The sequence below is a fragment of the Narcine bancroftii genome, chromosome 3 (assembly GCF_036971445.1).
Source record: "Narcine bancroftii isolate sNarBan1 chromosome 3, sNarBan1.hap1, whole genome shotgun sequence".
Lineage (NCBI taxonomy): Eukaryota > Metazoa > Chordata > Chondrichthyes > Torpediniformes > Narcinidae > Narcine > Narcine bancroftii.
In genome coordinates, this window is record NC_091471.1 from 276,189,999 (window position 1) to 276,214,814 (window position 24,816).

General features: G+C 43.7%; 1 long non-coding RNA gene across 1 annotated transcript; it reads right to left on the reverse strand.

Moving 5' to 3' along the window:
* Positions 1–5,533: 5,533 nt before the first annotated feature.
* Positions 5,534–20,871, reverse strand: LOC138756499 (uncharacterized). Its single transcript, XR_011353108.1, has 3 exons — positions 20,795–20,871; positions 17,120–17,162; positions 5,534–5,660 (listed from the first exon to the last, which is right to left on the reverse strand). It is a non-coding gene; the product is annotated as an uncharacterized lncRNA (long non-coding RNA).
* Between the last annotated feature and the right edge of the window lie 3,945 nt (positions 20,872–24,816).

Sequence of the window (24,816 nt, forward strand, 5' to 3'; positions counted from 1 at the left end):
TCTGCAACCCTGAGATTCTCTTTCCTGTGGTGGAGATAGAATTACCACTTACTGGCAGTGTAAAAATAACTATACTCAAGAAGATATGTACACTTGTAAACAAACAAAGAAATATGAACAAACTGATTGTGCAACAGAGAGAAAAAGAAAAGAAAAAGTGGGAAGGGCTTTGCCTGTGATGTCCTGGGCTGCGACCACTACCTTTTGCAGGGCTTTATATTCAGGGGTATTGGTGTCCCCAATACCAGACCTTGATGCAGTCGGTCAGCACACTTTCCACCACACATTTGAAGAAACCTCTGCAAACTCCTGAGGAAGTAAAGGCGCTGACATGCTTTCTTCATGATGCCATTAGTGTGTTTGGTTCAGGAAAGATCTTCTGAGATAGTGACTCCCAAGAACTTAAATTTACTCACCCTCTCCCCCTCTAATTCCCCAATAATCACTGAATCATCCACCTCTGGTTTTCCCTTCCCAACGTCAACAATCAGCTCCTTGGTTTTGGTGACATTGAGTGTGAGGTCGTTGTTAGTACACCGTTCAGCCACCCTCCCTCCTATATGCTTGCAGCAGTTTGTAACACTTACTTCTCCTGCTGGTAGATATTCAAGATTCAAGATTCTTTATTATCATGAAATAAAACAGATGTAATATTACAAAAAAAATTGCATTTAGACTGCTGTAAGGCAGAAGAAGGTTCACCATCAGCAGATATTAGCCAGCATTTCTTACATTTAGACAAAGAGAAGCAAAACAGAGCTCCTTGTGACTCACTCAGTAACCATGGCCATGTTGGTCCTCTACATACTGTTGCATGATCTCTAACCCTATCCCTCCAGAGATTAAGCCCAGTCCAGTTCTCTACAATCAAGCCAGTTGAGGAACTGTAACATTGGGAGATGTAGAACCAACTTGGTACAAAGACAGGAAGGGATGGGCTGACTCCAACTGTTTGATTTGAGGCCTATGTGCACAACTGTTGACACTATCTTTAACCTTTGGACCAGTTTATGTAAACTCTGACAAGTTTAGCCCTTAGAGTTGTGAATAATTATAAAGAGAGTTCTGAACCCAAGGTAAACAATAGGCCCTTTTGTGCCAAGCCTCCACCTAGAGGGAAAACGTGAACTTACCTTTCATGGACCAGCCCTAAAAGGCTGCTACAGTGTTGCGTTCATGTCGAGCGGCACCTTGTAGCATCCTCAGGAGCCGGTGGAGACGGGGAGACTGGTGCCATAGAGCCACCTGCCTGGTTGACCTCATTCATACGCACCGACACAGAAAGAGCCCTAGAGTGGATTATGGCAAGATGTTTTCAGCCAGTCTGTATTGACACAGAGATCCAGTATACCCTCAGTAAGGCCATTAATGTTCCGCTCCTGCATCAGGCAGACGACATCACTGCTGCGACATCATCCCGCCTCTAGCCAGCTGCAACAGCAGCATTACATTCATACAAGGCAGCAGAGTGCTGTGCTCTGCCAATTACCCGTCTCCGAGAGGGATCACTGTCACGTCTTGGAGCCGGCCACGGTGCATTCAAGAAGGTAAAGTCTCCCGACGTAAGCCTTTTTCATTGCATGAATGGGCCCAATGAGTAGTTTCTATCATGTCGCACACAAAATACTGGGCATGCTTAGAACGCTACACAGTCTTAAAGAGGAAATGCAGTGTTCTTAAAGGGGAAATAGAACAGCACATTGTGACAATTCGATAGAATGATAGGCAAGACTTCCTTAGTGATGGAGAAGAAACTGTCACAAGTTACCTGAAGAAAAACAGGGTAAACTTCTTGTGTACCACAATGGCTCCCAATGTTAAGGTACAGTGACGGCTCAGACTGATTCACTGGGTTGGCCGTGCAGCAGCCAATGACACCCAGAAAGGAGGGAGCTTGAGAAGAGCCTCTTGGGCAGGACTTGTACAAGAAAATAAATGGCTTCTGTCTCCACAACTGTACTTAGGTCACTGGTGAGTGCATGTGAGTGTGTGTGTGTGTGTGGGGGCGGGGGGGGGAGGGGGGGGGAGGTGTTGGATATCTACTTTGTTTAAAAACTACAAAAGCAACTAAAAAACTACAATAGAATACTTAATTTTCTTACCATTCAATGCATAAGATTGAACACTAAGGCAACCCTTTGCACTAATAACCCCCAGCTTGACTGCAAGTCCCCCATCTCATGCGCGCACTCCCTGCCCCTCCTTCCTCAGCCCCACAGCTGCCTCATCCACTCTGGCCCTAATGACACAGTACATTGGGTGTTCAAGGGTTTCAGCAAAGTTGTAAAGAGAAAGAAACAAAGCAAGATGGAAAACAAATAACAAGGCTGGTGAAACAGCAGAGACAACTTCCCAACAGGAATCAAGCAATTTACATTTTGAATGAGCACAGGAAGTTCCACAAAAATTAAACCATGTTGATCAAATTGAAGTTGGGCTGAAAATGGCAGATGAAATTTAATACAGACAAGATTAAGGTGTAGTATTGGGAGGACAAACGAGGGTGGGATTTATGTGGCAAGTGGTAGGGTATCGCAGAGTGTGGTAGAACAGAGGGATGTGGAAATACAGATATATAATTCCTTGAAAGTGACATGACAGATGGAGCTGTAAGGAGAGCTTTTGGCAAATTGGCATTAATAAATCTTTGAGGATAGGAGTTGGAATGTTATGTTGACATTGTATAAGACATTGGTGAGGGCAAATTTGGAATGCTGTGTGTAGTTTAGTTCACCTAACTACAGGAAAGATGGCAACAGGATCAAAAGAGTACAGAAAAAAGTGACAAAGTTTTTGCTAGCTCTTGAAGAGCTGAGTTATAGTAAAAGATTGAATAGGTTAGGACCTCATTCCCTGGAGCATCAGAGAACGAGGAGAGATTTGAGATAGATGTACAAAATTATAAGGGTAAAGACAGGGTAAATGCAAACAGGCTTTTCCCACTGAGGTCAGGTGAGGCAGGAACAAGAGGACATGGGTTAAAGGTGAAATTGTTAAGGAGAACAATAGGGGAAACTTCTTTGCTCAGAGGGTGATAACATTGTGGAACGAAATGCCAATAAAAGTGGTGGATTCGGTTTGATTTCAATGTTTAAGAGAAGATTCAATAAGTATGTGGTTGGGAGATGTGTGGAGAGGTACTGTCCAGGTGCAGGTCAATGACACCAGGTGGAACAATAGTTCAGCACAAACTAGATGGGTTAAAGGGTCTGTTTCTGTCCTGTAGGGCTCTATGGTCAACTTGGGTGGCAAGGGAGGTCACAATGCCCAAAGATTTAGTGAATAATTATGGTTTAGGCTTTTGGGGATTTTAAGAAAAAAATTCTTCCCCTGTCATTCGGAAAGGCATAGTGATTACTGGGATTCATATTTGGAGACAGACCGAGTTCTGGGTTTATCATGCACCACCTTTCCTTTCTCAGGTGGACAACTCTCTCGAACTCTATGAATAATGTTTGATTTGTTCCGGTCACTGTACCTTGAGACTCTGAGGCCTTTCCTGCTGCCCTGCTTGAAACTAAATGGACCAATGATTAGATAAGTGATCTGTGCAGATGGCAGCAATGCCTTGGACACTGGATTTACTGACAAAAGAAATAGAGTGTAACCCAAGACTATATCTTTAAACAAAAAATGACTTCTTAGACTCTGTGTCCATAGTGAGCATAACATTGCCTGTGGCTATCAAGCTGTAACATTCATGTTAACTCGTGCATCATACCACCATACACTGAAAATTAATTGGAGAAAGATTACCGTAATTTAACCTGTAAACAACCCTCACATTTACAGCCACCCATTCTTTCCACAATTTCTTTGGTTTTCGCTCTGCAATTCCCAATAAACATTCCTATCTTTAGAATCGCATCGCTTTAAATATGTGTGTCATGAGTCTTTGAAACAAAATGTTTCATAGTTGACTCATTGCATAATACATAAATATACTACTGAAATTTCCCGACCACCCAGTTAATATTTCAATATTTACAAGACATAAACCTTCCAAGCAGATTTATTTTCAATTTAATGATTTTTTAGATGTACTATTCACAATGCTTAGATTCTGTTAAGAAAAAGATTAAAAAGGAAATGGGAAAGGAAGCAACTGGGATGCAAGTTCAAAGGATCAGATGGAAGAGATCACCCACAGCTCTGGTTGGAATATCGAAAGTGAATGAATCAAAAGTAATAGTGACATTTTGCATCAAACTTCTGCAGATGAATAGTTCAATATGAAGAGATAAAAAGGTTGTGGAAGGCTCTGTGTGTATTTACAAAGCTGTCTGACACCAAATCAACAGCCAATTTAAAAGGTTCATAACATTTAAAAGAAAAACAAATTTAAAATTAGGAACCCAGAATTCAGATCTGCTGTCATAGAACCATAGAACATTACAGCAAAGAAAATAGGCCCTTTGGCCCTTTTAGACTGTGCTAAATTATTATTCTTCCTAATCCCACTGACCTGCACCCAGTCTATATCTCTCCATACCTCGTCCATGTACCTGTCCAAATTTTTTCTTAAATGTTAAAACTGAGTCCACATTCACCACTTCAGCTGGCAGCTCATTCCACTCCCACCACTTTCTGTGTGAAGTTCCCCCTTAACTTCTCCCCTTTTCACCTAATCTAAATGGAAGAAGCCTACTTGCATTTACTCCATCTATCCCCCTCGTTTTTCTATGCTCCAGGGAATAAAGTCCTCACCTGTTTAACTTTTCCCTATAACTCAGTTCCTCAAATCCCAGCAACATTTTAGAAAATCTTCTCTGCATTCTTTCAACTTTATTGATATCCTTCCTGTAGTTAGGTGACCAAAACTGCACACAATCTTCCAAATTTCGCCTCACTAGAGTCTTCTACAACTTTAACCATAACATCCCAACTCCTATACTCAGTACTTCGATTTATAAAGACCAATATGCCAAAGTCTCTCTTTGCGACCCAATCCACCTGCACCACCACTTTCAGGGAATAATACCCAGAATCCTCTGCTCTACCACACTCCTCAGTGCTCTACTATTTATCGTGTATGTCCTACCTTGGTTTGTCCCTGCTGAAATGAAGCATCTCACATTTTCTGCATTAAATTCCATCTGCCAATTTGCAACCCATTTTATCAGTTGGCCCAGATCCCTCTGCAAGCTTTGAAAGCCTTCCGTGTTGTCCACTACACCTCCAATCTTTGTGTCACCTGCAAACTTGCTGATCCAATTATCATAATATCTCTAGATCATTGATATAGACGACTCAGCACAGATCCTTGAGGCACAACATTGGTCACAGGCCTCCAGTCAGAAGGCAATCATCACATACATGACATCACATACAACCCTGAGATTTTTTTCCTGTGAGCAAAGTATTGATAGTGCAAAAAAAGGTACACAATGTAAACAAACTGACTTGCAATACAGAGAAAAAAATCAATAAAGTGTACAAGTCAGAGTCCTTAAATGAGTCCCTAATTGAGTTTGTCATTCGGGAGTCTGATGGCAACAATGAGAACAGAGCGTGTGCTGGATGATGTGGATCCTTGATGATTGCTGCTGCTCTCCAACGTCAGCGTTCCCAGTAGATGTTCTTGATGACAGGGAGGATTTTCCCTGTGATGTCCTGGATTGTGTCCACTACCTTTTGCAGAGTTTTATGATCTTAACAAACTATTAAAAAAAACACCAAAGAAAAATTACTTCTCCAAATTCTTTAGGAATATATAACAGGCTTTTTTGTATGTTTAAACTTAAATTCGTGGGACTGGAAATCCATCAGTGCAATATCCCACCAAAAGTGTGGTATGGCACAAATTAAATTGGTGTAATGCACATGAACACATTTCGACATTCAAGCAGATGCAGATGCTGGAATCTGGAGCAAACTGCTGGAGGATCTCAGTACATCCAGCAGCATCTGTAGGGAGAAAGTTTTAGAGGGATATGGGATGAACACAGGCAATAAGTACTAGCTCAGGTAAACATCTTGGTTGTACTGAGGTGCTCATTTCCGTACTGTATAGCACCATAACTTTAATATACCACAAGTTCAAAGTTCAGATTTATTGTCAGAGTACATACATGACATCACATATCACCCTGAGATTCTTTTTCGTATGGGCCAGGCAGAATTACCACTTATTGGTAGCACATAAAAAGATACTCGAGAGGATATTTACATTTGTAAACAAATAAAGTAGCAATATGATCTGATCATCTATTGCATGCAGTTCAGTAAACACTTACCTGGGGGATGAATTTCAGAAATGGTCACAAATTCTACTATTTTTATATATACTGTACTGTGCAGCAAGGTTGAGGAAGCTTTGTGCTTGTTTGTGGCCAAGGCAACAGGACAGACATGAAGTGAAAATTAATTGAATCAGTCAGAAAAGTGTAGCAATGAGAACAGGGAAATCCCAATGGCAAGGCACCAGACTGGATCTACAATCAAACGCAGGCAATGTTAATCAGAAAAGAATAGATAAAACAGGTTTGGATTTAATGTAGCAAGAAAACTTTGGAACTGTTTTTTTCTGCTTGGCAACCCATGTCAATGAAATCAACTGAAATTAACTATTGTGATCAGTCAACTCAGCTCAGACTAGGAATAGAATTCATTTTCTTCTGAAATGTTTCCGTTTTAAACAGAAGTCAGCCAGTTTCTCTCCTATGAGAAACCCAAGACTTATTCCAAACAGTAACACACATACATTCTTGACAACACGTCTTAGGATTTGAAGTCTTGTTCTAATTAAAATGTGCAAGTTATTTAAATAACTGCAAGAAGTGCCTAGAGCAATAATTGAACCATTCTGGGAAAGGGTGCTACAATAAGATCAGTAGATATACTAAAAACTCCTAAGGGTAATTAATTTTAATGTGTATGTTTAGCACATGCACACCAAACAGCTCAGTAACTAATCCTGTATAATTCTGACAAATATGTCTAATAGTAGCCAAGGATGACACAGTGACAATAGTCAAACTTAAAGTTATTCTGCTATAACCCAATTTTTAGACACTTAATTTTCCTAAATGAATGAATAAATATCTGATCCTTGCTAAACATTAAATATACTAGCAAATGCTTTTGCAAAAATTATTATATGAACCTGTTCCAACATTCAATAAAGTCATAGCTGATCTAGCTGAAGACTCAGCTCCTGTTTACTTTAACCTTTCTATTTGCTTTAGCCTTCTCATCTGTTAAGTGGTTGCTCCTCCACTAGACTAGTGTCCATCCTCATGAAGCACCAGCTAATCTGATCTCCCTGCGAGGACATTGGCCCTTCTCCCATTCAGATGCAATCCTTCCATCTTGTACAGGTCATCTCCATTCCAGAAGAGATCCCAATGGTCCCAGTAGCTGAAGACCTGCTGCACAGTTAATGTAGCAGTTAGTGCATCACTGTGGCAGCACCAGAGACCAGGGTTTGAATCTGGCGCTGTCTGCTCAGAGTTTATATTGTTTTCCCCATGTCTGCATGGGTTTTCCCTGGGTATTCTGGTTTACTCCCACCATGCAAAGAACACAGACCCAAAGGGTAATGAACCAGTAGAATTTGTTGCCACAGATGTTGTGGAGACCAAGTCAATGGGTGGATTTAAAGCAGAGGTTGGTAGATTATTTGTTAAAAAGGGCATCAAAGGTTATGTGGAGAAGGCAGGAGTATGGGGTTGACAGGAAGAATACATCAGCCATGATTTAAATGATTGACAGGTAGGAGAGTAACTCTAGAGAGTAGTTCAAATTTCCAGGGTCTGTAATAATTTTGATCCTGTGAAAAGTAGATGGGACCAAAATGGACTTGGACTGCGATTGTCAAAAGTTACAGTTCAGGTAAATCAATGTTAGGGTAAATCCAGAAAAGAGCAATCTGAATATTTTCTTACTCAGAACTGCAACGGGGGTTGTTTGTCCTGGATTTACATTGATAAAATGTGTGATTCCAAATGACTAATAGGTAGCTAATTTTATATTTCTATTTCAGAAGTAGGAATAGAAGGATGTAAAATAGGAAGTGGCATTGCAATATTGATTAAGGAGTCCATTACTGCAGTAATGAAGGAGAATAGGTATATCCCTTGCCGGTTCGTGGACAGTTAGGTGTCGTTGCAGGGTCCATTCTGTCATTTAAGAGAAGGTTGGATGTGTACGTGGAGGAGAGGGGGTTGGAGGGTTATTGGCGGAGAGCGGGAGGTTTGAGCTAGTGGAGTTGTTCTAGTGAACCGGTGCGGACTTGAAAGGCCAACATGGCCTGTTTCCGCTCCGTAAATGGTTATATGGTTAGAATGGGCTGAATGACTTAATTCTGTAACTATCCTTATGGTGTAATAATTGTAATAAAGGTATTCCCTTACCAAACCATTTACATACTGATTCCCCAAACCGTTTTGCAAATCTGCAATTAAATATTTATTCAGAGCAGAACAATGGGCTTGTATATCACTAGACTGGTGTTATAGCAGTGACTCGTAGTGTCACACTTCCTGATTTTGAACACAACAGTTAAGAATAACTTAAAATAAGTTTTTTTAAAAAGAGAAATGAGAAAATATACAAAATTTTAGATTTCCTTTTAATAGGTTGATTTATGTCAAATTTTAGAGATGAAATTACAGGTCATGCAGTCTGAAATTTCATCAGGTCAATCATGTGAACATGACTTGCTGAACAGTCTCACATTTGAATGTAAATCCAGAGGGTATAATGCAGTTGAGTTTGCTGAGCATGATCCATGTGTAGGTCAAGCAGTCAAGCATGCCATTTCTCATCAGAAATAGGAGTAGGAGTCGGCCATCCAGCCCATCAAGCCTGCTCCACCATTCAATAAGATCATGGCTGATTTGATGATTGGCTCATCTCCATCCAGCTGCCTGTTCCCATATCCCTTATTTCCACTACTATGAAAAAAATCTATCCAACATTGTCTTAAATTTATTCACTGAGGTGGCTTCCACTGCTTCAATGGGCAACAAATTCCAAAGATTCACCACCCTCTGGGAAAAGCAGTTCCTCCTCATCTCCATCCTTAATTTATTACCCTGAATGTCCCCTAGTTCTGGTCTCCCCCACCAATGGAAAAAACTTACCTACTTCTATCTTGTCAATGTCTTTCATAATTATATATATTTTTATAAGATTCCCTCTCATTCTTCTAAATTCTAGTGAGTACAGTCCCAGATGATGCACTCTTTCCTCACAGGCTAACTCCCTTATCTCTGGAATCAACCTGGTGAACCTCCTCTGCACCACCTCCAAAGCCAATACATCTTTCCTTAAGTAAGGAGACCAGAACTGTAGACAGTTCTCCAGATGTGGCCTCACCAGTACCTTGTACAGTTGCAGCAAAACATCCTTGCTCCTAAATTCAATCCCTGATATATATATGTGAAACTGGTTTGACGAGTCCCAAGGGTAATGAGTCTGAATTCTGCTGATTGAACAGTAGTTATTTATTTACACTCATAGGGGAGTTGCAGCGGGGATTAAAGACACATATATACACATTCTCGCCAGATTAAAAGATGCACCCACAACCACTTGTGGGTAGAATACATCACCTGGAGGGTCCAGCCCAGATATCGATGAGGCAATGGAAGGGGCCAATGACCAGGTGTTGCTGACCTATGAGCAAGACTTGATCTTGATTGGCAGGTGAGGTGACTTCCAATCAGGTTCCAGATGGAGAGTTCACATGGCCCTCCACAATCCACATTCCTAACAGATTCCAGATGGAGCGAGTTGCATGACCATCCACAACCCACACTACAATACCTCTAGCAATGAAGGCCAACATTCCATTTAGCTTCTTGATAACCTACTGCACCTGCAAACAACCTTTTGCAATTGATGCACAAGCACTCTCAAGTCCTTCTGCATGGTAGCATTCTGCAATCATTTGCCATTTAAATAATATTTTGATCTTCCATTTTTCCTTCCAAAGTGAATAACCTGACATCTACCAACATTGTACTCTATCTGCCAGACCCTTGGCCACTCCCTTTACCTATCTATACCTTTCTGCAGACTCTCTGTATCCTTTGACCAATTTGTTTTTCCACTCAATTTAGTGTCATCAGAAAACTTTGATCCACTACACTCTGTCCCACTTTCAGATCATTAATGTATATCATGAACAGAATTGACTAATGTTACTGTGGAACTAAACCAGAATGTAGAAAATAAAATCAGAAAATCCTAGAAACACTCAGCAGGTCAGGCAGAATCTACAGTGAGAGAAACATTTCAAGTTGAGGTCCCTTCAACAGTGCAAGTTTCTTGCAACATTGGAGGCAATTTTACCTATTATTTTGTCTCTTTAACCTATCCTTATCAAATGCCTCTCAGTTCAATCACATACCTGCACTATGAGCAATCAACAGTGGCCTATAAACTTCATTACTTGCATCGCTCTGTTCCCTCGAAGCTGTGGGCGCGCGCGCACATACATGTTTTGCAACCAGCGCACGAAGTAACTGAATGTGTGCACAAAAGATGAGTCACCTAAAATAATGTAGTAATTATTTTAGTCATGTAGTAATTATTTGAAAATAATCTCGTAGCTAACTGTTTCTGTTAACTAGTTAGTCAGTTAAACAAGTATTTAATCAGACTTGTATTATATTGATACATGCCAGTGCAGTTTTATTAGCTGCGAGAGATCGGCTGGGCCAAAATGATCTTGAAACAATTTCAAGTTTACATTTGATCAAGCACTTAGTGCATCCATACTTTAGTCACAGGAAAAAAATTTGCACCACATAAGAGTTTTGCGCATACAGACGACTAAAAGTTAGGGGAACATTGCTTGCATGATATTAGGATGTGGGAATATTCAGAGGCAAACCCACGCAGGCCACACTAGATGTTAGGGTTTGAACCTGGGTTGCAGAAGATATCATACCTGCCTCTGGCAGCTCATTCCAGAAACTATCACCCTCCGTGTGGAAAAACCTTTCCCCTCAGGTGCCTTTTAATTCTTTATCCTATCGTCTTAATTATGTGGCCTCAAATTTTAGTCACCCTGCCCAAGGAAAATAAAAACTACGACCATTTATTTATTTCTGGCTCTCGCATTTTATAAACCACTAGAAGCTCCACCACTCAGCTTCCTTCGCTTCCAGGAGAAAAGTTCTAGAATCTCCAGACTCGACTTATTAGAGTGGAACATTATTAAAGCACCGGTGACCCAAGTTCAAATCTGGAGCTGTCTGTATGGAGGTTGTACGTTCTTTTCGTGTCTGTGTGGGATTCCTCCAGGTTCTCTGGTTTCCTCCCACACTCCAAAAATCTACGTGGTTTGTGGGTTGATTGGTGCATTTGGGCAGCACAGCCCCTATTACCATACTGAATGTCTGCATTTTAAATTAAATAACTCAAGCCCTCCAGTCCCAGTTAAATCTTTGTGAATCTTTTCTTCACCCTCTCCAGCTTAATAATCTCCTTCCGAAATAGCCAGGGAACCATAACTCTTCAAATGCAAAATTATGCAGTGGTAAGCATGCTAACGTACTCTTTTTATTTAGATACCAACTGGTTGTTGTTGTTCCACAAGAGAACGTCATTTATCAGTGTATGTGACCTATATTGTGTTGGTTTGGAATGCCTCTTCACCTGAAGCCCAAGGGCTGTACACTCAACTCCACAGGTGTTGCCATCCCTCCTTGTATTGTTTCCAGCCAGTGAATTTTGTTACTATGATTAAGGGTAGATCATAGCTGAGCCTTATCTGTCACACCATTTGTACCCCTCCAGCAAAATACCAGAAATAATCAACAGAAAGATTATCTTGTTTTCCCTCTTCCTTTGTGTCCTTCTGCCAGGTAACATTTTGGCTCGAATCAATGCACAAAGCAGAGACTGAATGGTGGAGAAACAGCAAACTCATTTTATGCTCGTCAAGGTTATGTGACATTTATATTTTCCTTCCCAATATCTAAGTATTGCAGTGAGGCTTATACCGAAGTCACCTTGAGAAAGTGGAGATCCATCTTCTTAAACCACATTTGTCCTTTGGGAAGGTTCTCCCCTGATGTTGTTTACTCAGAAGTTGCAGGATTCAAACACAGCAATGGTAGGAGAAGATAAAAGTATGTTTGTAAGTCTGGACTGTGCACAAATTGTAGGCATCTTTCAAGAGATTGAATTCCCATTGCTCCTGCTATCCCACCAGGTGGTTGAGTATTCATTCAGAAAGCCTTGGGCATGTCTTGACTTACTCTATTTGAAACTAAATTGCATGGGGGGAAATGGTTAGGATTGTTCACGTATCAGACACCCTCTCTGGATGCCAGGAAATTAAAAAGGGCTCATTAATATGTCTACTTTCTCAGGAATCTGCAGGAGAGCTGGCATGTTATTGAATCTGCTATTGAACTTCTACAAGTGTACTGTGGAAAGTATACGGTCTGGTTGTGTTATGGTTTGGTTCAGAAACTTGAGTGCCTGGAACACACAAGGCAGTAGAAATAGCAACCCTGGCTAAGTCCATCTTCATGAAGGGTCGTCATTGCTCTGGTCATGATCTTATCTCGCTGCAACCTTCAAGCAGAAGGTGCAGAAACCTAAAGTTTTGCACCTCTGGGTTCAAGAGCAGATTATTTTCCAATAGCTGTGAGGGTCTTGAACTTTCCCATAATATCACAACCAAAACATGACTCCAGAACCAAAGATCTGCACAATTGTAAAAAGTTTTTCACTAACTGAAACTGCAAATATTTATCTATCCTTTTCGAATCCAGTGCTGTCTGTAATGAGTTTGCATATTCACCATGTCTGCGTGTGTTTCCTTTGGAAACTCTGCTTTCCTCACGAATAGGGTTTGTAGGTTAATTGGGATATTTGAACGGTACGGGCTCCGTGGGCCAGAAGGGCCTGTTAAAAGTGTTCTTGTTGGGAGTTATCAGCAGCCCCAGTAATGACACAGACAGACTGAGGGGAACAATAGGCTTTATTGTGCTAGAGACTGCTGGCCCGGGTCCAAGGCTAGGAATGAGTGGGAAGGAGAGGGGATTCGACCTTTATGGCCTGGGGTCACATGGGCAGGACTAAGGGAGGAGCCAAGGTAGAAGGACAGCTGGAGTCTGGGCCAGCCAATACATATAATCACATCACTACAGATCTAAAACGGAAACTATCATTTGGGACTCGTTGAAGGTCATTGGAACTTGGGAAGCATATCACTGATGGAAGAACAGTGAAGGTCAAGGCTGTAGCATTCGCAATGACCTGAAGTCTATGGGAGACGGTGAACAGAGATCACTCAGAAAGAAATATGAGGTTGGATGCTGTCTTTGGATTAAAATGACACGTTTCTCAAGGGATGGTTGCCATGCCATTATAAAAGGATGCTTTATATAAGGGATTCCTCACAAAATTTTGGCAATATTGATGCTGTCATGCACAGCGATAGATTAACAGTGATTTTTTGCAATTTGGGTCACCAAATCTCATGTGATGGAAATTGGAAGTCATTCAAGATATTCAGTTATTAAAATGGTAATCATTCGCCACACATGGCACTTTTAACTAATTCATGCAAAATTCTGAGTCTCTTTCGTTTATTGATTTAATGTTTTTAGCAAAATATTTGGTACTTTTTGCTTTGTAACATATGTAATATGTTGTAATTTTTAGAAGTTTCCACATGAAGTCTCACAAGGTAAACTATTTTTCAGATAGGAACTGATATATGGATTTAGTTATGACTGGGTTGGTAACAATCTTGCCTTTGAGTTCGCAAGCTGTGGGTTTGAATCCCACTGCAGAAACACCTGCGCTACAATATCCAGATAGACATTTCAGGTTGTACTAGGTGTATTTCATTATCTTAAAGGATGTCTCGTCACATCTTCAAAGAAAATGAGAGGATTTGACCTTGACCCCCAGGGCCCAATTGAGTAGATTATTTGATGAATACCATCCATACTTTTGCCTGCTCTGTGAAGCCACACTGTTTGGAAGATACTTCAGATCAACCTGAGACTGTATAAGAAGCAAAATGAAGCAAGCCTTACTTGTCTGCCAGCAGGGACACTTTGCTGAGTTGCAGTTTCACAAGTGTCATTCATTCCCCACTGCCTTACCCAAAGGATTGTTGTCATCCACAAGCCATGATATCAGGTGCCCAAAGGCTCTTTGGTCAACAGTAAAACACAAAGGTCTGCAAACGCTGTGATTGAAGTAAAAAACACAATGCTGGAGAAACTCAGCAGGTCAAACAGTGTACTTTATACAGTATAGCAAAGATAGATACATAACTGGCATTTTGGGACTGAGCCTTTCATCAAGGTATTGGAAAGCAACATGACTGGAATTGAGGTGGGTGAGTACTCTAATGGTAATAAAGCTTGAGAGCAGCATGGATTACAGATGGGGAGCAGTAAGAGAGATTCCCATAGAACTCCCTTCACAGAGTAAAGGATAACTTTTTCATGGTAGGTATCCCTCAGAAATTTTGCAAAGTTTTGCAGTAGACATGAGTAAAACTCTGCAGATACCTTGATGAAGAGCTCAAGCCCTAAACATTGGTTATGTATCTTTATCTTAGCTACACAAAGTACATTGTTTGGCCTTTGATGGGAACGCTTCAATCTCTACATAGTGAAAATCAGAATTCCATGTGTCACCCCAAGCTTATGGAGTTAGTGAACTTAACTATTTACCTCTAACATTATACTTCTGCCCCCTTGCTTTGGACCCCTCCATCAATGGAACAAGATTCTTATTATCTGCTATAACTATCCTCCTCATATATGTACATACCTCGTCTATTCACGAGAAACAAACCCAACCTATCCAACCTCTCCTCAAAACTGAAATGCTCCATCACAGGCAACATAAAACTTAGAACAGTATAGCACAGGAAAAGGCCCTTCAGCCCACATGTCTGTGCTGAACATGATGGCCAAGTTAAACTAAAACTCTGCTGTTTGCATGTGTTACATATCCCTCTGTTACCTACATATTCATGTATCTATCTGGAGGCCTTTTAAACTGCACTATAATATCTGGTTCCACCACTAATCCTGGCAGCAATTTCCAGCCATGCACCACTCCCTGTGTAAAACACACACCCTGCACATCTCCTTTAAACTCTCTCTCCTTACCTTAAATGAATGTTCTCTTGTATATGATATTCTTATGCTGGGATAAAAATTCTGACAGTTTACCCTTTCAATGCATCTTATAATGTTATAAACTTCTGTCCCCTCAGCCCGTCACTCCAGAAAAACAACGCAAGTTTGTCCAACTCTCCTCAAAACTCATACCCTCTAAACATCCTTTGAGTGGCACAGTTAGCATAATGCTATTACAGTCCCAGCAACTCTGGTTTGAATCCTCTGCTGTCTACAAGGAGTGTGTACATACCGCCCATGTCTGCATAGGTTTTCTTCAAGTGCTCCAGCTTCCTCCCACATTCCAAAGACATACAGGCAAGTGGGCCGGAAGGACATGATACCATGCTGTAACTTTAAAACGTCATCAACATAAGAGTCCAAGTGCATCTCCTCTGCTCCCTCTCCAGCACAATCTCATCATTCCTATAGTGCGCTAAAACCTGCAGTGGTGGCTTCATCAAACCTTTATAAAGTGTACAATGACCTCTGGTATCCCAGATGTCTTCTTTGCCGTCTTATCTACCTTAACTGCCTCTTTTAGAGGTCAATGGAATTGAACATCAAGGTATTCAAAATGCTCCGATCCAGGAAGCCTATCTGAAGCTCCTCTCCACCCTCTCCACTGCAGTCACATCTTTCCTGTTGAGAGGCAATCCGAACAATTAGTTTTCCAAAATAGCAAACTGACAGCAGTATTCCCTTTCACAGATTATTTAACTTGGGACAGTGCTAGTCTACATAACAAATATGCACTTACAAATTCACTGAGGGTGGAAAAAAAGAAACTATTTAACTTCTGAATTAAAGATTAAATTAGGGTTAAAGCAATCTTTTGGATTTCATTTGGCAGGAATTGCTTACGAAAGCACAAGTCTGAATGAGAACAAGGAACATACTAACTTCAGTCAACATATTAATTCGTCAACATTCCACATGCTTCAATCCAATCAGAAAATGTGAGCACAATGTAACACTTCACTCTCTATGTGTGTGGTGGTACACCACTGGCCTACTGCAAGGGGCCACCTCTGTACAGGTACACAATCCTTTATCCGGAACCCATGGAGGACAGTGTGTTCTGAATTTTGGATTTTTCCAGATTTCGGAAAGCCAGATTTAAGCCCACCTGAATTGTGCTACCATATCCACCCCTACCCCCTTCCAATCACGCTGCCGGTCTCCCGCCCGCACCCTCCCGATTCATGCTGCCGGCCTCCCCCCGCCCTCGCCCGCCTGACTTGTGCTGCCAGTCTCCCCCTCTCGACTGCCCGACTCATGCTGCCGGTCTCTCACCCGCCTGACTCGAGCTGCCGGTCTCTCGCCCTCGCCCATCTGACTCGCACTGCCGTCTCTCTCCCCACTTGCTGGATTTTGGAGCTTTCCGGATTTTAGATGTCCAGATAAAGGATTGTGTACCTGTACCTGCAGAAGAGCATGGAGACAAGACAAAACCTGGCTGGCTGTCAATCAGCTGACCTGAATAGACCAAGCCCCACCTAGCTGGGTGTCAATCACCCTCTGGGATATAAGCCTGAGCCGGCCCTTCGAACACTCTCAGTGTTTACAGCAGCTGGCTCTGTGGAAGATTATGTTGAATAAAACCTGTTGTACAGTCTTTTGATTTTTGTGTGTTTGCTTCTAACTGACAGCGCACCACAATTTATTTGACATAAATTCTTAAAGCTGTTATGGAAAAGCTCCTGAGCCCTGGGAGCCTCAAAATCGACCCACGCCACCCAGAACCACAAACACGCTTCGAGATCTGGAAGCACATGGTCGAAGCAATCATAGAGGCTCACGTCAACGACATCTTGGACTCTGATCGAAAGAGGTTTGTCTTACTCCGATCAAAGCTGGGTCCATAAGTCTTCCAGGCATTCAAAGACTGTACTCGGAAGCAATGAACCCTCAAGACCATGTTTAAACCTTCCACGAATATTGTTTTTGCAAGGTACTTCCTGAGTATCAGTGCCCAACTACTCGGCGAGATGGCTGAGTCTTACCTGGGAGCTCTGCGTGAGTTGGCCCGACCTTGTCTGGCTGAACCTGGGGTAAATGAAAGGGAGGTCAAGAGGCTGACGAGAGACGCCTACATCTGAGGGCTACACGCGAGGACCATCAGGCAGAAGCTGCTGGAAGACAATATTTACTCCATGGCCAAAACAGTGGAGGTAGTCCGAACCCTAGAGGCAGCAGCCCTGCACACTGAAGCCTTCGATTCCAGGCTTCCTCAGGCATCCGCGTGGTCAGCACATTCGGCTACTGTGGCCCTAGATCAAGCTGGGGAAGAAAACATCACCGTTTTGGGAGCCCGGTGCCCACATAAGTACTGTGGGTCCTGGTGTGGGTCTGATCGTTGATTGCGCCAAAACTGCCCAGCCAAAAACCAGTATTGGGCATGACCAGAAGCCTGAACCCAGTGTATGTCTCCAATACAACCAGTATTGTTCAAGATGAGGGAAGAAAGGCCACTTCATCAAAGTATGCCTCTCAAAGCCAGCAGCTCAGCGGCCCTCTACAACCTCCCCACACCCCACCCCACCCACAGTCCCCACCATGTGTGATTGATTGCATTGCCCCCACAGCCACTTCCAGCCTCCCCAACTCCGGCAGCCCAATTTCTGGCCTCACCGGCAATGATTGCCACATGCGCGCCATGCACCCAGACCAGGCATCGCTCTTGCCAGTGCCATCGCTTGAAGACTACAATCACATCACTTTCGGTCTACAGAATGACGTCACTTCCGCCGACTGTGATGGCATCGCTCTCACCAACAGCCAGCAGTGTGACGTCACATCCCCTGGCACAACAAGCACTGCCGGGGAACAAGGCCAGCCATACCTCATCCTCCCATGCAGCACCGCCATCTTGGACTAGACAGGCGCAGACGCCGCCGTCACCAAGGCCCTCCCAGGCCTCCAGCGATGACAAAGTGGTAAACATAGGCGCTGACCAGGCCACCCTACTGATGCACCCCACGCCTCCAGAAGCCGCTATTCACCACACACTGCATCCCACGACCTCGGGCGCTCTATAATGGACGTAAAAATCAACGGGCAGGTAACAAAGTACCTAATTGACAGCAGCAGCATTGAGAGTTTCATTCATCTGAGCATTGCCCATTCCCTAAAGCTAAAGATCCACCTCACCACCTTCTCTATCACCTTCTCCACAGAGGACCGGACTATCAATACCCTTGGGCGCTGCTCAGCCCATCTGACTGTGGGGTGGGGGGAGACATACACTGGGTTCAGGCTTCTGGTCATGCCCAAACTCTGCATCCCAGTCCTCCTGGGCTCAGACTTCCAATGCCACCTACAGAGCATCACCCTTGCCTTCGAGGGGACCCACTACCTCCACTCACGCTCTACAGCTTGCCATCCACCAGCCCCGGCCAACCTGCAGCCTCTCCATGCTGTTCATCTCCTCTCCCACTCTCTTCTCACACCTCACACCAGACTGCAAGCCAATAGCCACCAGAAGTAGGCGTTATTGCACAGCGGACAGAGAGTTCATCAGGGCGGAGGTGCGGCGGCTTTTGGCGGAAGGTGTCATAGAGCACAGCAACAGCCCTTGGAAAGCCCAGGTCCTAGTGATCAAAGGGGGAAGCAAGTCGAGGATGATTATGGATTACAGCCAGACCATCAACTGGTACATCCAGCTGGACGCCTACCCTTTACTGAGAATAGCTGACATGGTCAACGAGATAGCCCACTACTGGGTCTTCTCCACATCTGACCTGGTCAGCCTATCTCCAACTCCCCATCCACCCATGGGACAAGCCCAATACCACCTTTGAGGCGGATGGGTGTCTGAACCAGTTCCGCTGAGTTCCGTTTGGGGTCACGAATGGGGTCTCCGTCTTCCAGTGGGAGATGGATCGGGTGGTAGACTGGCACAAGCTAAAGGCGACTTTCCCTTACCTGAATAATGTCACCATCTGTGGCCAGGACCAGCAGGACCACGATGCCAACCTGGAGAAATTTCTCCGGATGGCCGAGGAGCTGAACCTCACTTACAACAAAGAGAAGTGCGTGTTCAGCATCACCTGCCTCACCATCCTGGGGTACATCATGGCACATGGTGTCATCAGCCCAGATCCAGAATGGATGCGCCCATTAATGGAGCTGCCCCTGCCCCCTTCACACTCAAAGATCTCCCTCCGCAGGTGCCTTGGCTTATTTTCTTATTACCCACAGTGGGTTCCCCGCTTCTTAGTCAAGGTCTGCCCACTGGCCCAGACCACAACTTTCCCACTCTCACCCGAGGCGCAGGCAGCTTTCACATGCATCAGGCAGGACATCGCAGATGCCACGATGCATGCCATGGATGGGGACTCCCCTTTCCAGGTGGAGAGCGATGCCTCCGATGTAGCCCTCGCCGCTACCCTCAACCAAGGGGGACGCCCGGTCGCCTTCTTCTCCAGGACCCTCCACGGCTAGAGCACTTCACCATTGAAAAGGGAAGCCCAGATGATTGTGGAAGCAGTCCGCCACTGGCGCCACTACCTGGCCAGCAGGAGGTTCACCCTCCTCACCAACCAGCGGGCAGTGGCGTTCATGTTCAACACCACCCACAGGGACAAGATCTTGCGCTGGAGAGTCAAGCTGGGAACATACAGCTACAACATCCAGTATCGTCACTACGTTTGGCTACCCCGCATTTATCCACAGTGACCGGGGGGGGGGGGGGTGTAGCCTCATGAATGAGGAACTACGCCAGAACCTGACGGCAAGGGCATCGCGACTAGTCACATAACTAGTTACAACCTGAGATAATGGGCAAGTGGAATGTGAAAACGGGGTGATCTGGAAGTCAAAGGGTTGATCCATAGAATACTGACAGGACACTCTTCCCGCAGTGCTCCATACCATTCGGTCACTCATGTGCCGGCTACCAATGAGACCCCTCACGAACACCTATTTTTGTTCCCCAGGAGATCAGCAATGGGAACGTCTCTCCCAGCATGGCTCACGTTCCCGGGACTGGTGCTTCTGCGTAGACACGTGCAGGCACACAAGGCTGAATCCCTGGTTGAGCAGGTGTTCCTCCTACACACGAACCCCAACTATGCTTACATTAGGTTGGGCAGTAGCAGGGAGGACACTATCTCAACCAAGGACCTGGCACCAGCAGGAGCACCCACCACAGCACAGCGTCCTCCAGCACAGGACCACACCGGCTTGACACCCCACCCCCCTGACCCCTGACAGCTATGGGCCACTCAAGACCTCCTTGGGCACCAAGGACTTGCTACAACTGTGGGGGACGAACCTGCCCCCCCACCCATCAAATGCAACACACACACTTTAACCCCAGCCCTCCAGCCACTCCTCCACACTACACCACGCCAGCCACTCCAGCCCCTGCCCCCAGCCCCCGCACACCCTCACCGACCAGTGACCAGGAGCCAGTCCACAACGTGTTTATTCTGATTATCGTGAAATTATACTTTATCCAAGAAAATTAGAGGCAACAAAGAGAATAAATAATATTTTACAATAAAATATAAATCATAAAGGGTAAAGCCTTCATAGATATAGCTATATCTATGGTTCTTCAATTCAAACTGGTAAAATTATGTTGTCTTTGCTCCATATTAATTGATGTCTCCTTGTAACTCTGCAGTTCCAATCCCAGGCTTTGGAAACCCACTGCGCCACAAGTCCATGCTTACCTCTGTTCCTTCAGATATGCCATGCCCCTATCCCCAGACACGCAACCCAGCAATCTCACCCTCCATTCAACAGAGTCCTGCTTGTGACACATACTCTCTGGGAACCCAAGCTTATCAACTGGTGCAATTTGTTTGGGTTACTCTAGTACAAACTCATTAGTAGCTAACCAGCATGGGTGTCAGGAGGAGATTAAATATAAAGATGGTTTTACACAGATGTGCAGACATGGCTCAGTCTCCATCTTCATCTTACAGTAACTCCAAATGCTAGTCTTGTGTCACTCCCCACCCAAAGACCCAATCATGCCTGATACATGACCAAGGTTCCAATATGACCCCTGACCTCACCAAACAAAGACCCTAATCCAACCCTATCCAATGCCACTATCTAACTCTGAGTCAACCCTGAAGCCCATTCCAGACCCAATCTTACTTCACCAATCACAATCTCCCACTAAGTATCATGATGGTGCAGTGTGCAAAAGAAAGCTCCTAAGGGCCACTACACCCTAGGCCTCAACCACTGCCCAATATTTGTCACAGCCACTTCAGAATGGCAGAGTGGCAATGCCAGGTTCAATCTCAACTTCTGGTGCTGTATGTCTGGAATTTACATGTCTGGAAGTGACCAAGTGGTATTTCCCCCCAGATGCTTCAATTTTCTCCTCAGTCCAAAAGATTCCCCCCACATCGAGGTTCACTTTTACAATTACCTTGAGGGTTAGAGAATCAGGGTTGTTCACTGGTGAATAAATTACAGAAATACAGGAAAGAGGGGTAAATGGCAAGCTTACATTCAACGGACTAAATACCCTCCATCCATGTAATCAGGAAATATGACAACCAGAAATTTGAAGTTCTTGACCTTCTCCACTACTGAGTCCTCGATAAAGTCTGGGTCATGTCCCCCTGACTTCCTCCTAAGTCCACAATCATCTCTTGGTTTTTCTAATGTTGAGCACAAGATTGTTGGTGCGACCCAACTCAACGAGCTGATCTATCTCCCTCCTGTACGCTTGCTCAGTGTCGTTTGTGATTCTGGCGACAATTGTGGTGTCATTGGCAAACTTGCAGATAGCAGTGATATTGTGCCTGGCCACACAGTCATGGAAAGTATAATGAGTAAGAGCAGTGGGCTAAGCACCATCCTTGGGGAACACCTGTGTTGATAATCAGTGAGGAGGAGGCGTTGTGGCTGTGACAAAAATTCTCTCCCCCAGTACCAGTGAAATAAAATACCTGGGATTGCAGATGCCAGAAATGCAAATTTTCCAGTTGCCTGAGATTCACTCTTACAATGCCTAACTAATAGAATAAAAAACAAAAAAACATTGAAAAATGTAAAGTAATTTGAAAAAAAAATCAGTTTTGTAATCCTTAATTATTTAAAGTTCATTTTAATCAGGTAATTCCTGTAATTTACAAAATTTAAATTTAAATTTGAACCCCAGTCTCTGGAGTTGTAACAGCATAGCGCTAACCTGCTCCCATGTAGTTAACTTCCCCTTCCCCGATATTACAGATAAAATCTTACAAATATATTTAATAATATACTAAAAGAGATAAAGACTCTTACTAGGTATGGATAGGGAGACATTTTGGGAGAGTCCCCTCAGCGGCAAGTAGCATTGGCCTGCTCTTCATCCAGGGCAATGCCTCTGTATTATGCTTTTATAACTGACCCTTATATGTGGAACGAAAATGTCCAAGTTATTTGAAATCATGGCACTTGTTATCAGAAGGTGGTGTATTACAAAGCTTATTTCTTGATGTTTCCTGCGTCTAGTCATTCACAATGTTATTGAACAGAATCTGCACACAAAGAATCTCTACATTAAACATTCTGGTACATCCCCTCAGTGCTGGTCAAGAAGTTACAAACCCTGGGCCTCTGTACCCTCCTCAGCATCTGGATCCTTGACTTCTGATGAGAAAGAAGACCACAATCAGTACGAATTGGAAACAACGCCTTCTCCTCACTGATTATCAACACAGGTGTTCCCCATGGATGGTGCTTAGCTCACTGCTCTTACTCATTATACTTTCCATGACTGTGTGGCCAGGCACAATATCAGTGCTATCTACAAGTTTGCCAATGACACCACAATTGTCGCCAGAATCACAAACTGCACTGAGCAAGCGTACAGGAGGGAGATAGATCAGCTCGTTGAGTTGGGTCGCACCAACAATCTTGTGCTCAACATTAGAAAAACCAAGAGATGATTGTGGACTTAGGAGGAAGTCAGGGGGACATGACCCAGACTTCATCGAGGACTCAGTAGTTGAGAGGGTCAAGAACTTCAAATTTCTGGTTGTCAACATCTCCGGGGATCTGTCCTGGAGCCTCCATGTTGATGCAATCATGAAGAAGGCTCGCCAACGGCTGTATTTAGTGAGGTCTTGAGGAAATTCAGTATCTCACCAAAGACTCTCAAAAACTTCTACAGGTGTACAGTGGAGAGCAGTCAGGCTGGTTGTATCACTGAGAATAAAAGAATCTTGTTGTCTATGACTTGTTCAAACAAATTCGTACTAAAGTGATATTTTCTAAAGTTTATTAAATAATATTAAACATTGTTAATATTATTATAAGTTGCTAAATGTTATTACAAGCCACTAAAACATTGTGAGATGTCAATAGAATAATGTTGGAACATTCTCTGTACAAATGAAACTAAACTAAAAAACCTTATCTCCCAAACAAGCTGAGAAACCAGCTATGACCCTGGCTCAAAGATGTTGCTAGGAGACAGCATAAAAATATGTTAAACAAAACCACAAAGCCACAAACAGACTGCTTGTGAGTATGAAATACTTTTTAACCCCTACAATACTGGCCCCTAATTATTATGTTTAAAAAATTATAATTAAGGGGCAGGTATTCAACAACTGAATTTCTTCATAGTTCTCTCATCCCGTAGGGTACATTATTTAAAGTGATTAGCATATTAGTAGACATGGCAAACACTTGTCGATGGCCAATCTCACCCATGACATTACAACATGCTCTAAGAAAGAGGGCGCAAGTTTGTAGAACTTTTGTGTTATATGGTTTTATTGATGACCATGAAAGAGCCTCCTGTATATAATCAGTAGCAGTTTTATGCTTGTTGCCAAAATGCTTTTTTAGTAAAGTCTTAGCCCTGTCAAATCCTTTGTTCTGGGGCATATGATGGCAACTCCTTCCAAGTTCTTGTGGCAGTCAACTCGTGAACTGCTCTAATTAATATAGACCGTGCTCCGAGCTTTGTCTCTTACTTTCAATATACATTCAAAGATTCTCATGAATGTTGTTCACCCTTAAAAACTTTAATCTCTCTCTCTTGGGCAGAGAAGAGAGAAACTGTAAATGGATTAACGATGCAGTCAATTCATGTTGCCTTTTCATCTACCGGCACCACCTACGGCTCCTAGAACGCTTCCACCAGCGTTGTCTCCGCTCCATCCTCAACATCCATTGGAGCGCTTACACACCTAACGTCGAAGTACTCGAGATGGCAGAGGTCGACAGCATCGAGTCCACGCTGCTGAAGATCCAGCTGCGCTGGATGGGTCACGTCTCCAGAATGGAGGACCATCGCCTTCCCAAGATCCTGTTATATGGCGAGCTCTCCACTGGCCACCGTGACAGAGGTGCACCAAAGAAAAGGTACAAGGACTGCCTAAAGAAATCTCTTGGTGCCTGCCACATTGACCACCGCCAGTGGGCTGATAATGCCTCAAACCGTGCATCTTGGCGCCTCACAGTTTGGCGGGCAGCAACCTCCTTTGAAGAAGACCGCAGAGCCCACCTCACTGATAAAAGGCAAAGGAGGAAAAACCCAACACCCAACCCCAACCAACCAATTTTCCCTTGCAACCGCTGCAATCGTGTCTGCCTGTCCCGCATCGGACTTGTCAGCCACAAACGAGCCTGCAGCTGACGTGGACTTTTTACCCCCTCCATAAATCTTCGTCCGCCAAGCCAAGCCAAAGAAAGAAGAAGTATGTTACTTTGTTCATCTAGATTTCGGTTACCTGAC